We start from the raw sequence: 14,266 nt of genomic DNA, 5'->3' as shown, positions 1-14,266 counted from the left end.
ACTCCAGACTGTTCTCCAGAATGGCTGAGGGTTCCCATATCCTTGTATCTCTACCAGCCCTTAGAATTATCCACTTTCTAATGTTTCCAGTCCAATAATGTATGGGATACCTTTACTGAAACAACTGCTCAACACTTAGCCGGAATTGTGTCTCCTTGTTGTTTGTCTAGCCTGTAAAATTGCAGAGGCCATTAAAACACAAAGTCACTAAAGCATATTTAAAGAATACAGATTTCAATAATGCAAGGCTAATAGTGAAAAAGAGAATATTACCCAAATCCACTAAACTATGAACTGGCTGAGGTGACATAGATATGACCCAATCCCATGCTCACTTCCACATACCAGAAGGTAACATGTTCATGCCTCATGTCAAGAATCATTATAAATATTTTTACATGTTCCACTCTTTTGATGATAGTCAATACCTCAAGGTCTTTTAGATAGCTCCCAAATTCTAATACATTCCTGAAATATAGAGGTATACTTTTCACAATATCATCAACAGGACCAGAAGCCAAGATAAGCAGTTGGAAGCTGTCTTTCCTTCAGTCAGATGAGCCTCTCTGCCTGAGGTTCAGCCTCAGCAACTCCATCTGGCTCAGCAGGCCCCAAGCACTGGCTCTGGCTCTCTCAGCTTCACGATGTGAGGGCTGAACATCAGCACAGCCACTACCTCACAGATGTCGAGATTGCCCAAGGAATTCTTTGTTTGCTTTGTTCTGACCTTTTCAAAGTCGTCATTAATTTATATATTCAAAAGGTATTCTGTGAAGAATTTTGCAATAAATATTTTAATCTGTTTGTCATTGACTTATACCTTGCTCATTCCAAAAGGAATTTTAAGTGGCAAATAGTTTATGACTTTTTATTTTAATGACAATCTATTCGATGTCCTTTTCCTACGAGCTGGACATTTTTTTCCCCTAACGTATTTTGTTCCTTCTTAGAGAAAAGGTCATACGTGTTCCTATGTGGCTCACAGCGATTCTCAGTGAGGGAGCCCATCACAGTCTTGGGGGTATCCTTTATGTCATGTATATGTGTATATCAGCCTTTCTGAAAGATCTTTGATTTTAATCCTTACGGAGCTATAGAGAATCCCTCTTATACTGCAGCCCTGGGTAGCAGAGAATTTCTAAACCTGTGTGGCTTGACTAGAAAGAAGCAGGTGCACAAGAGACCACCAGCTTTGAAAATCAGAAGTTCTGGATTTGCACTAGTCTCCTGTGAGCTCCACCCAATGATGTGGAGCAGCTGACAAAGATTCTTCCATTCCCTCATCTATAATTAATAGTAATACACTTGTACTTAAATATAAATGTTCATTATTATTTATTGAATGCACACTTTTCACAGAGCTAACTATGTGGGAGATTCTGTTCTTAGTATTTTACATATATAAAGTGCTTGCGTCCTCGGTAAACTCTATTAAGCAGGCACTAGCATTAACATAACTTTATAAGTGAATAAATTAAGGTCTAGAAAGGGTGACTTGTGCAAGTCTACACAGCGTGTCAATGCCGAAGCCAGGATTCTAACCTTGCAGTCTAGCTATAGAGTTAACCGTCTTAACATGTTTCTAACTAAATGTCCCAAGACACAACATAATCTTAATAGTTTTTCAGTCAGATTCCATAGGACTATTACTATTGTATAACAGGAAAAGCTTATTCCATGAAAAAAGAGATGCTACTCTGTGATATCCAGATCATATAATGTGGCTTTCTTTACTTTCCTAATTAAAGTTTTGTCCTAACAATCTCTCGTGGAAACAGTGCTACAGGATAAATTGGACAAATTCCCAAACCCCTCACTTCCTCATCTGTCTTCTTAATTGCCACTGTCACCCAATCTCTTTGCACAAAAAATACCACAGCATAACCAGAAAATGTCATACCATAAATTAAAAGTACTTCAAATTTGATCCAAAGGAAAACTGACCCAAATCTAACAATCATGGCATCAAAATTTATATGTCATTCAGTTATTTGGTATAGAAACCTAAAAGTCACCTTTTCAGCATCAATATATCATATTTTACTTAAAAAGACAATCATGTATCATTTACCTTTTCAAGTTAACAAGGATGTATCGATAACCCTTAACGAAGCACTCACCATATGCCAGTCACTGCACTGGGGACCGGGGACGCTGAGATGAACAAGGTAGTGCCCAGCCTCTGATATTTCATAGACAGAAAAATTAAAACCCAGTGTCTATTCTAGAAACCTTTAAACGTAAGCCAAGGCTTATTTTTTTGTGAAGAGTCTGTTTGTATTAAAAGCATAATAGACTGAGTTTAGTGTATATTTTTAATGATAAAATAACCATAAGAACTTATTTTAATTAAGGATGTAAGCACATACAGACTCTCTTTTAGGTCTTATACAAATTAAAATGGAAGGACTTGTAGATTTAGACTGTTTTCCAAGTTTAGGTTAAAGGCATTTAGAAAAACAACTTCACTAACCGAGTTAACACATTTGAGCAATTTATTCAAATGAAAATTCTATGGAAAATCATCCAATTTTAGTTGGGTATGTTGAAAACAATGCATTTTTTGGATGTTTGTGATAGACTGATGTTTTGATTTTGTGCCTCTTTAAACTCACACATGATTCCTCAGTGTAACCACATCCCTAAAACAGGGACAATGTAGTGATGTCATGGTAAGAGCTGGAAAGCTTTGGAAACAGAGGTAACGAGCATGTTATTCTGTCTACCCATACACTCACCCACGCAGGGCACCACTAAGGGAGGAAACCTCTGCTAATCCTGCGGCCTCCGCCTGCATGCTCACAGCTGGTTACTGCACTTTCTGCACATCTAGCCTCACACTCTCTTTGGAGAGGCCTTCCCTGATCACAATCAGAAGCAGGCCCTTCATACATATTCTTTCAAATAAACCTGTGCTTTTCTTGTTTAGTACTGTATTAGTTAGCTTAGGCTGCTGTAACAAAGTACCAGAGCCTGCATGACTTACACAACAGAAATGTACTGTCTCACAGTCCTGGGGGCTGAAAGTCTGAAAGCAGGGTGCGAGCATGATCTAATCCCGGCGAGGGCTCTCTTCCTGGTTCGCAGGTGGTTGTCTTCTCCATGTGTCCTCACAAGGTGAAGAAAGAGCTCTGGTGTCTTTTTCTCTTCTTATCAGGGCACAAGTTCTATCAGGTTAGGGCACCACTCTTATAACCTCATTTAACCTTAATCACCTTCTGGAAGGCCTTATCTCTAATACGATGGTGGGGGGTGGTTAAAGCTTCAACATATGAATTTAAGAGGGGCATTCATAGCACCAATTCCTTTCACAGTGAGCACTACAGTTTTTTTCCATCATCTAATAACTTATTTATTTGATTGCACCCTCCCCAACTCAATTATAGGCTGTAGGGATCAGGGACCCTTTAGCCTGGGGCACCACTGAAGGTCCAACACTCAGTGTAGCACCTGGGATAATACGCTCTGGTTGAATCTTGAATAAACAAATAAATGTGATCCTGATCTGCATCCTCACACAGAAGTTTCTGGAATTCATTGGTTGCTGAAGTATACTCTTCAGCAGCTTCAGGACTTATTTTCTACACATACCTCTAAGCATATATTATTTTCCCCTATTTAAACCTTTTAAAAGAATATAGTGCAAATTGATAATGCACATATTACCATCCTTAATAATGTCAAATTTAAATCTTTTTCATGTGGGAGCTGTTCTGAAAGTAAAAAGTATGCACAAAGAAACAGTAGTAGGCAAAATTCATCTTTGATTGATGAACAAAAACTCATGTTTAGAAAATCCCAAAATAATTCTTATATAGGTTCTGTCCAAGATGACTGCGTAGGTAAATACGGTACTCAAATTCTCCCACAACGTTAAACTTACAACTAAACTACAGAAAACCACCATTCAGAACCAACTGAAATCTAGCTGAACAGAAGTCATACAACTAAGGATTTAAAGAAGAGGCCACAGCCCTGGCCGGGTAGCTCAGTTGGTTAGAGCATCATCCAGATATGCTAAGGTCTCAGGTTCAATCCCTGGTCAGGTCACATACAATAATCAACCAGTGAATGCATAAATAAGTGAAACAACAAACTGATGTTTCTCCATTTCTCTCCTGTCCCTTCCTTCTCCCTATAAAATAAATAAATGAAAATTTAAAAAGAAAATAAGAGGAAGCCACATAGAAACTGGTAGGAGCAACAGAGACATGAAATGGGCTGGTCCCACACATGGCAGATAAAAATTAGGGGGGATATTTGGGCTATGAGGTTCCCCCACCCCAAGGAGTAAGGGGTCCCAGCCCCACACCCGGCCCCCAGCCCAGGGTTCCAATGACAGGGTCCCATTACTTCTAGTTGTAGAAACAAGTGGGGATTGTGGCTGAGTGAGATGGAGGGCTGATGGAAGTTCCAGGAAATTCCTCTTAAAGGGCCTGCTCACAGATTTACTAGGATTCACTCATTCTGAGCTCCCCAGAAGCTCATATGGGGAGGAACTGAAATTTCTAGCATCAGGGCAAGACCTGGAGGGGCAGCTTTCTCCCAGACAGAAATGCTGGCAGAGGCCATTCATTGTTCCTTTGCTGAGCCCCGCCCCCAGAGCTGACAGGCAGGTGCCATATCTGAGTCTCCATCAACTGGCTCACACTGTGTGCTGATTCCGAGACCCCACCCTACCCAATCTGCGTGCCCACCCAAGCTGCCTCCTGTGGTTTTCCCAAACAATCTATCTTGGCTAATTCTTTAGACTTTCCTAGACTCTCTCAAACAAACAGCATCTGGCATCTGTGTGCCCCATACCTCTCTTGCTAAGTGGCCCCAGGCCCGGCTCTAGTGGCAGCTGGCCTCAGTTAGCAGAATGGTCTCTCCTAAGAACCTCCAAGCCCACACAAGTAGCAGCCATCTGTACATTGCTTTGTAGCTCATGCTGGGTGGCCTGGAGCAGAGCACAGGTGCTGACTGACCTGGCCTGCACACCTAGAGGCCCCAGAACAGCACACCTGGTGGAAAGCTTCAGACCAAGTTGAAGCACCACCCAACCATCTCCACAAGTGACACACTCAAGGGGCAGACTCAGCAGGCACCAGGCCCTACTAAAGTAAGTCCTGCTCCATGGGGTTGGCTCCTGTACAGCTGATCCTCCATGATGGTAGCAGCCAGTTCTCACAGGCAATTGGCCTAGGGGTAAATCCCTCACATTGAGCTACTGACAGTAATCAAGGCTCAACTACAACAGGAGAGTGTACACAGTCCACACAAGGAACGCATCTGGAGTGTCCAGCTCAGGTGATGGGGAAGGCTGTCTCACTGAAACCTATAGGACACCTACTACATAAGCCCACTCTACCAAGCAAGGAGACATAGCAGCAGTACCTAATATGTATATAAAACCACAGGGAGGCAGCCAAAACGAGGAGACAAAAAACATGTCCCAAACGAAAGAAGGGAGCAAAACTCCAAAACAAAACTAAACTAAACAAAATGGAGACAAGCAATCTACCAGATGCAGAGTTCAAAATACTTATCATAAGGATGTTCAATGAGTTTAAGGGAAGAAGAGATTAACTTAATGAGAATGTCAACAAAGAGATAGGAAACATAAAAACAAAGATAGAAAACATAAAAAAGAACCAGTCCGAAATGAAGAATGCATGAACTGAAATGAAGACTACATTATAGCAAAAGAACAGTAGAGTAGATGAAGCAGAGGATCAAAGCAGAGATTCAGAAGATAAGTAAGCAAAAAATATCCAATCAGAACAGAAAAAATAAAAAATAAAAAAAAATGAAAATAGTATAAGGAGCCTCTGGGACAACTTCAAGCATACCAACATTTATATCATGGGGATGCCAGAAGGAGAAGAGAGAGAGCAAGAATTGAAAATTTATGTGACAATTAATGATGGAAAACTTCCCTAACCTGGTGAAGGAAATAGGCATACATATCCAGAAAGTGTAGAGAGTCCCAAAAGAGATGAACCCAAAGAGGCCCACACCAAGACACATAATTAAAATGTCAAAGGTTAAGACAAAGAGAAAAAAAAGCAGCAAGAGAAAAGCAATTAGCTATCTACAAGAGAGCTCCCATAAGACTATCAGCTGCTTTGTCAACAGAAACTTTGCAGGCCAGAAGGGATTGGCAAGAAATATTCAAAGTGGTGAAAAGCCACAACCAAGACTGCCCTACCTAGCAAAGTTATCATTTATAATTGAAGGACAGATAAAAAGCTTCCCAGACAAGAAAAAGCTAAAGGAGCTCATCACTATCAAACGAATATTTCAAGAAATGTTAAAAGATCTTCAAGAAGAAAAAAAGATAAAAAGTATGAATAATAAAATAGCAATAAATACATATCTATCAACAATTACTTTAAATTAAAATGAATTAAATGCTCCAATCAAAAGACACATGGAGGCTGAATAGATAACAAAATAAGACCCTCACATATGCTGTCTTCAAAAGACTCACTTCCTATCAAAACACACGCAGAGACTGAGTGAAGGGGTAGAAAATTATATTTTGTGATAATGGGGGGGAAAAGCTGGGGTAGTAATACTTATATTTTAAAACAAAGGCTACATAGCAAGAGACAAAGAAGGACACAGCAATTCCACTTCTGGGTATTTATCCAAAGAAACCCAAAACAATAAATTGAAAAGACATATACATCCATATGTTCACTGCAGCATTATTTACAATAGCCAGGATATGGAAGCAACCTAAGTGTCCATGAATAGATGAATGGATAAATAAGAAGTGGCGCATATACAATGGAATATGACTCAGCCATAAAACAGAATGAAGTCTTGCCATCTGCAGCAACATGGATGGACCTACAGAGTATTGTGCTGAGTGAAATAAGTCAGGTAGAGGAAGACAAATGTGATATGATTTCACTTACATATGGAATCTCAAAAACAAAACAAGCAAACAAGCAGAACAGAAACAGACTCAGATATAGAGAACATTTTGATGGTTTCCAGATGAGAGGGGGTTTGAGGGAATGGATAAAAAAAAAAGTGAAGGAATTAAGAAGTACAAATTGGTAGTTACAGAATAGTCATAGGGACATAAAGTACAGCACAGGGAATATAGTCAATAATATTCTAATAACTATGTATGGTGTCAGATGAGTATTAGGTTTATTGGGGTAATCAGTAAGTTATATAATGTCTAATCACTGGATTGTACACCTGAAATTAATATAATGTTGTATGTCAACTGTAATTAAAAAATAAAAAGTTATTGAAAGTCAAAATAATTCTTATAAAGAGGAACATGGAAAATCAACAGTACTGATTAAATCAATATCTCAAAAATTAACCTAATTATCTTGGGCTGTTTATTTAGCCACAGAACACAGAAATGATCTAAGCAGCATCTGAAGAGAGGGATTTGTGGCATCAATTATATCCAATATGAGCTTAACAAAATGAGCTTGTGTTTTATCTCCCCATTTTATACTAAAATTTCAACCTAATATATTTTGAAGTTCTACAGTCAACTTTTATTTGGTCCTACCAATAAAGTCAAGGCTACTTTTTTCAAATTTATCTCAGACAGCCTCCATTACCTGCACTGAGAGAAACATCTGTTTCAAGGATTCTGAGACATCCAGATATAATGGCAGAAGTATTAAGCTTAATTGACATGAATTCTATCTTTAGTATCATCACATCTTATAAACTAAATCTGTTACTCTAACTTTACTCTTTTTACCCACTTAAAAAATGAAGATAATAATACATTGATAAAATTAAATGAGGAAATTAACACAAGGAGCTCTTCAAATGCAGAGACTTTACAAAGTTAGGCAACTATTGTGATTATTTTCACCAAAGCACTATGGATTAAGGCGCTAGCTTAAAGGATTTACGCTCATAAAATTGCATGAAGCGTTAGTAATGGAACTATTACTTCCCATTTCTAATGTATTCTCCCATTATGACACTCCTGACCTCTTGCTACTCTTGCACTCAATCTGCTTCAGGTGAATTGGGATCACTAATCAGGTTGTTGAGTTTGGTGAAAGAAAGTTGGCCCACATAGTTTTTGGTAGTGAGTTCTATAGAAAGTCATGCATTTTCTCTACTGCAATAATTTTCAATCTTTCACCTCATGGCACACATAAACAATTACTAAAATTCTGTAGCACACCAAAAATATTTTTGCCAATCTGAAAAAAAAAAATTGGTATAATTTTGATTCATTCACATTGGATGGCTATTATTGTGTTGGCTGTTGTCATATTTTTATTTGAACATCTAAGGGAAAAGAGGCCATTGCCCCTGATTAAATAGTCAGGTATTGCATGCTTTAAAAATTCTTGTGGCACACCAGTTGAAAATCTCTGCTCTACTGTGTTATCCCAGCAATAAGTTCAGGAACTGACCCAGGAGGCCTGCCCCAGTTCAAGACTGCTAGTGATGGGAGGAGGTTTGGTAGCCAGCACCTAACATGGCCACCAGGGACTCATGCCTCTTAGTATTCTTGCCATTGTGTAGTCCCCTCCCACAATGAATCTGTAAAACCTATAGCATAGTGCAGAAATGACACTGTGTAACTTTAAAGGCAAAGCCATGAAAGAAATTGTGACTTTTATCTTGCATTTTCTTGGGTTACTCCCTCTGGGGGAAGCGAACTGCCAATGTCATGAAGACATTCAAATAGCCCAATGGAAAGGAACTGAGGCCTACTGCCAATAGTCAGCATCTGCTTGTCAGAGATATGACTGAGCTCTTTTGGGAGCAGATCCTCTAGCCTCAGTCAAGCTTCCCACTGTAGCCCAAGCCAACATTTTCACTGCAACTTCACAGGAGGCCCTGAGCTAGAACCATCCAGCTGAGTCACTTCTGAACTCCTCCTGCATAGAAAATGTGATGCAATAAGGGTTTATTGTTGTTTAAGCTGCTGTCTTGAGATGTTTGCACAGCAATAGATAATATAAGAGAGTAAGTGCTCTTAAACTTGACATCTATTAGCAGACATAAGCTACATTCTCCAGTATTGGCTTGAAATATCAGGGGTGAAATTTTACCTTCCAAACACGGAATCTTTTGTATTTATTGTCATTACTTCAGAATTTGAGCAGGGAAGTTTGATTCTAGTTATAGAGTCCTCTCAAACATCTTAATATGTGTATTGCATTTTATCATTTATCCATCTATGCAACAAGCATTCTATTGAACATCTACTCAATTCCAAGCACTGTTCAAAAGCTTTGACTACCGAAATACTTGGAACTGAAATAAGAACTTCCACTGAATCTGAAGCTCCAGAGTCTATTTAAAAAAGAACTACCATAAGCTACTAAATAATATCAAAGAGAGTCAAATTTTAATTAACTCATCAATGAAGAATGAGGACAGGAAGAGATTTCAGCAAGTATAAAACTGATTTCCTATATTTAATTAAAATTAACTCCTGTAAGCATACAGCACATTTTACCTACTTGCAGAACAAAGCACAGTGTTGCAGCCAGACTCCCTGTCACAGGGTCTGTCTTGGCTCTGCCTCTTGGGACCTGTGTGATCTTGGGCTACTTAGTTAAACTTTCTGTGCTTTCCTTAACTGTCAAATGGGGTTACTTGAGGTTTTAAATGAGTTAATATAGTCAAGTATTTAGAATAATGTCTAACACTATATTATTGTTTTCTATTATTATCAAGATTTATAAAATAATTTATGTTGACCATGGCTAGTCTCAACTTCCCCAAACTGATTCATGCACATAAGAGTCAAGTCACTCATCGAAGTTATTTTCATCAGTTTGCCAAAATGATATGTTTGAGATGTTATCTAACTTTCCATGGTTTTTCATTTCTTTAAACCGTTTACAAAACTGGACAAAAATGCAGAAGAAATAAACTGATTGTTTATCTTTTTCAAGTAAAGAGTAAATCAAGCAATCCCTAATTCATGTTCTAATTCAAGCTGTCCTCTAGTCCTTTCTTTCTACGGTTGTTCTAAATTATTAACATTCCTTTCCTGAATGTAGAGTACCAGATATTTTTAATTGAATCAAACATTTTAATTACTGAGCTATAAAGTTAATGGGCAAGAGAGATTAGCTTCCCCACTCTGTATTAGCTACAGCATAGCATATTTTGCTTATTGTAATGCAAAATAATACAATTCCTACTGATTCATGGGAGTTTGAGATTTTTCACTGATGAACTATTAGACTTTGTCTAATCTGAAAGTTAGTTCCTTATCCCTGAATGATCAAGAATGTAAAGTGACATCAGCAAGGTGATGAAATAGGAGTTTTCTACCCTCTTGCACCCAAAGAACACCTACCTGACAACCACTCACAAGCAAGACTACCTTTCAGGAGCCTAAGAGTCCAGCTAAGAAGTTCCAGCACACCATTCACTGGAGGGGGAAAAATCTGAGGTTGGACGCATTGAAGACGGTAGGAAGTAGAGTTTTACTTTACTCATGTCACCCCACCAAGGCAACACAACTCAGTGCCAAGAGAGATCCCCTTGCCCACAATCTTCCTGAGTGGGGAAGTGAGTGTGTGAGCATCTGGCTTCCCACTGCGCAGGGTGCTGATCAAGAGGCCCACTTCTTTCTCACCCCATCCAGAATACTGAGGAGACCCGGGTGACTGGGGGTTAGGGAGGGGTGGGCACATAGCCCAAACCTCACTAATCATCAGAAGAAAGCAAATCAGAAACACACTGAGACATCGCCTCACGTCTGTTAGGAGGCTGTTAATGAACAGGGGAGGGATAACAGGTGTTGGTGAGGTTGTGGGAAAAGGAAACCCTGTTCACTGTTGGTGGAAGTGTAAATTAGTGCAGCCAGAATGGAAAGCAGTGTGGAGGTTCCTCATAAAAGTAAAAATAGAACCACCATATGATCCAGCAATTTTACTTCTGGTATTTATCCAAAAGAAATGAAATCAGTATCTCTAAGAGATATCATCATTCCCTTGTCCCTTGTAGCATTCTTCACAGTAGCTAAGATATAACCACCAAAGTATGCATAGACAGATGAATGGATAAAGGAAATGTGATACCCATTATTTATATGGATATACACACACATACATAAAGGAATATTCTTCATCAATGAAAAACAAGGAAATCCTGCCATATGTGACAACATGGATAGACCTGGAGGAATTGTGCTAAGCAAAATAAATCAGAGAAAGACATATACTGTATTACCTCACTTAAATGTGAAATCTAAAAGAAAAATGTCAAACTCATACAAAGAGCAAAGAGGTGGTGACCAGGGATTCAGGAAGGGAGTAACTGAGGAGATGCTGGTCAAAGGACATAAGCCTTCAGTTTTAAGATGAATAGGTTCTGGGGATCTAATGTGCAGCATGCTAACTACAATTAACAATATGTATTGTATATTAAAATTTCCTAAGAGAGTAAATCTTAAGCATTCTCACCACACACCCACACACACACACACAGTAATTATGTTAGGTGATGGATGTGTTAACCTGACGTGGTAATCAATTCACAATGTATATCAAATCATTACACCATACGCTTTGAATATATATAATTGTATTTATCAATTATACCTAAATGAAGCTGGGGAAAATATGAAAGAATAAAGTGATAGTAACTGTAAAAAGAAACTGCTGTGATATGGGCATGAATAGGCATGAATGGTCATAAGGAAATAGAGGAGAGAGTACAGAGTGTCACAGAGATCATGATATCTTGCCTAAACTTGAGTATTTGATAGCCAGTTGTCAGAACGAACAGAAAAGGAGAATTTTGAGTATATTTTTAAAAATTAAAGAACATCTAGAACAAAAAGACAAATGAGTTAAAGAGCATGTCCAGGGAGAAGGCTATAGACAGATGTGTAAGGGCCATTAATTACATGTTAAGTGGATTAGTATTTAACTTATGGACTAGGGTTGGTAAACTTTTGCCCATGGACTAAATCTGACCTGCCTCCTGCTTCTGTAAGAAAAGTTTTACTGGAGCACAGGCATGGTCATTCAGGTAATGCCCATGACTGTTTTCACACTCTGTGCACAAGGTTGGTAGTTACGACAGAGAGCATATGGGCTGCAAATTCTAAAATATTAACTATCTGGCTCTTCACAGAAAAAAAGCTTGCTGACCTCTGTTATCCATGACAGCATCAAAGGGAAAAACGTTGAGCAGAGGAGTAATAAGATAAAGTGTTTACTGAGGTTTTTTTCCTTAATAATAGTTTTTAGAAAAAGAATTTTCTATTATTATTTTAAAGAGAGAGAGAGAGGAAACATCGATCTGTTTTTCTATTATTTATGGATTCATTAGCCGATTCCTGTATGTGCCTTGACTGGGAATCAAACCCGAAACCTTGGTGTATCAGGACGACCAACTGAGCTACCCCGCCAGGGCCCTAGAAAAAGAATTCTTATAAATAAAAAAACTTAGGTACAGTCATCTCCCCTTACCTTTCGGGGATACATTCCAAGATCCCCAGTGGGTGCCTAAAACCGCAGATAGTACCAAACCCTACATATACTGTTTTTTCCTGTACGTACACAATTATGACAAAGTTTAACTTACACATTAGACACGGTAAGACATTAAAAACAATTAATAATAAATAGCACAATCTTAGCAATACACTGTAAGAACAGTTATCTGGATGTAGTTTCTCTCTCCTCAAGTATCTCACAGGACTGTACTCACCCTTCTTCTCGTGCTGCTGGGAGACGATGCAAAACGGAACCTCTGCCCGGCCTGCGGAGCCGCCCTCAGGTGCGGCCAGGGCTGGGCCCCGGGTTCGGGCGCCTGGCCCGTCTCCGCACAGGCCCAGCGCTCGCAGGTGCAGCCTCGTGGCCCATCACACTTTCTGTCCCCGTCTTCCACCCGCAACCGTGACGACTTTTCCGTCTTCACAAAGCACGCGGCATGCACTGTGGCCATGACTTTGGGAGTCGGATCCGCGACAGCAAAGGTACCAGGGGCTTCTTCTTCCTTACGGGCAGTTTCGCAGGCGGAAGGCTCCTTCCCGCCGCAGAGCTCAGCAGCTTCGGCACAAGGCCGTTTCCTTCCTTAGTGGCAGAAAACTCTTTACGTTTCCCTCGACGGAAGCGCTGGACCTTCGGCACATTCGGTCCCCGGCGCCACTGCTCTTCCGCGGGGCTGTTAGGAAGTAAAATAGGGGTCAGGAGACCACAAGCGCGGCGACCCGGGGACAGCGCCCCCGGCAGCGAGGCAGCCGCCGTGCGGCCGACGGGGCGCGGGCGCGTGTTTACGTCAGCGGGACGCCTGCAAACGGACGGCACGGCCGCCAGGTCGCGCGAGATTTCATCACGCCCCCCAGAGCGCCCTGCGGTTTCACACGCGGGCGCTGTTTATCTCGGGACCTTCCATCGTGTGTTTTCCGACCGTGGCTAACAGCTGCAACTGCGACTGCAGAAAGGAAAATTGTGGGTGGGGGGTCAGGGCCACGGTAGTGAAGTTAAGTGTATTTTCTCGTTTAGAAAAACTGCAGAGTAAATACTAATTTATAAATCCATGACCTGGAGCAGATAGCATCTAGTCCATCAGATGAATATGTATATATATGTATACATTTACCTTAGCAAAAATTAAGACAATGAAGAAATGAAAGAGACAAATCATTTTTGCGGGAGATGAACTGGAGAGGTGACAAGGTAGAAGAGCTGGAAAACAGGTACTACTCTTAGAGACGGGAGGGTTCCGGAAGGTCCAGAAAGAAGCCGACAGGAGCTGGACGGGCAGAGGAGCGGGCTCAGAGAGAGGCCGACAGGAGCTGGACGGGCAGAGGAGCGGGCTCAGAGAGAGGCCGACAGGAGCTGGACGGGCAGAGGAGCGGGCTCAGAGAGAGGCCGACAGGAGCTGGACGGGCAGAGGAACGGGCTCAGAGAGAGGCCGACAGGCGCTGGACGGGCAGAGGAGCGGGCTCAGAGAGAGGCCGACAGGCGCTGGACGGGCAGAGGAGCGGGCTCAGAGAGAGGCCGACAGGAGCTGGACGGGCAGAGGAGCGGGCTCAGAGAGAGGCCGACAGGAGCTGGACGGGCAGAGGAGCGGGCTCAGAGAGAGGCCGACAGGCGCTGGACGGGCAGAGGAGCGGGCTCAGAGAGAGGCCGACAGGCGCTGGACGGGCAGAGGAGCGGGCTCAGAGAGAGGCCGACAGGAGCTGGACGGGCAGAGGAGCGGGCTCAGAGAGAGGCCGACAGGCGCTGGACGGGCAGAGGAGCGGGCTCAGAGAGAGGCCGACAGGAGCTGGACGGGCAGAGGAGCGGGCTCAGAGAGAGGC

Source organism: Miniopterus schreibersii (assembly GCF_964146895.1).
Source record: "Miniopterus schreibersii genome assembly, chromosome: 4".
NCBI classification, from domain to species: domain Eukaryota; kingdom Metazoa; phylum Chordata; class Mammalia; order Chiroptera; family Miniopteridae; genus Miniopterus; species Miniopterus schreibersii.
The sequence above is the reverse complement of the archived record's forward strand: the minus strand, read 5'-3'. Positions refer to the sequence as shown.